Raw genomic sequence first — 907 nt, forward strand, 5'->3', positions numbered from 1 at the left:
TGGTGACACCGGGAACACCGCCGGTGACACCAGGAACGCTGCGGTGACACTGGTGACACCTGTGACACTAGGGTGGCACCAGGAACACCGCCAGTGACACCAGTGACACCAGTGATGGTGACACCGGGAACACTGCCGGGGACACCCGTGACACCAGCAGCACCATGGTGACACCAGTAACACCGCCGGTGACACCAGTGACACCATTGGTGACAGCAGCAACACCGTGGTGACACCAGTGACGTTGGCACCAGGAACACCGCCGGTGACACTGGTGACACCAGCAACACCACGGTGACACCAGTGACACCAGCAACACCACGGTGACACTGGTGACGGTGACACCAGTAACACTGCCGGTGACACCAGTGACACCGGTAACACCGCCAGTGTTACCCCAGTAACACCACGGTGACACCAGGAACACTGCCGGTGACACCGGTGATGGTGACACCAGTAACACCGCCAGTGCCGGTGACACCGCCGGTGACAGTGACCCCATTGGTGACACCACCGGCCTCCGCCCCCCCGCCCTGCTGCCCGGCTCGTCCCTTTGTCCCCTTCCCGCCCCGGTGCCGTCCCTGGCTCCGTGTCCCCCGTTCCCTTCCATGTCCCACTGCTGTCCCCAGTGCTCCCGCCAGCCCCAGCCCAGTCCCCATGCCCCCCCGTGTCCCCGTGTCCTCACTGGTAGCGCTGGCAGGGGCTCTGGCAGGACGGGCAGCGCTCGCAGGACGGCCCCGCGTAGCCGGCGCGGCAGCGGCAGCGCCCGCACACGCAGGAGCCGCGGACGGGCCCTGCGCGGGGGGACAACGGGGGACACGGGGACATGGGGACACGGGGATATGGGGACATGGGGACATGGGGACACGGGGACACGGGGATATGGGGATATGGGGATATGGGGACA

This window comes from Nothoprocta perdicaria, unplaced genomic scaffold (genome assembly GCF_003342845.1).
Source record: "Nothoprocta perdicaria isolate Ctin4 unplaced genomic scaffold, notPer1 scaffold_666, whole genome shotgun sequence".
Lineage (NCBI taxonomy): Eukaryota > Metazoa > Chordata > Aves > Tinamiformes > Tinamidae > Nothoprocta > Nothoprocta perdicaria.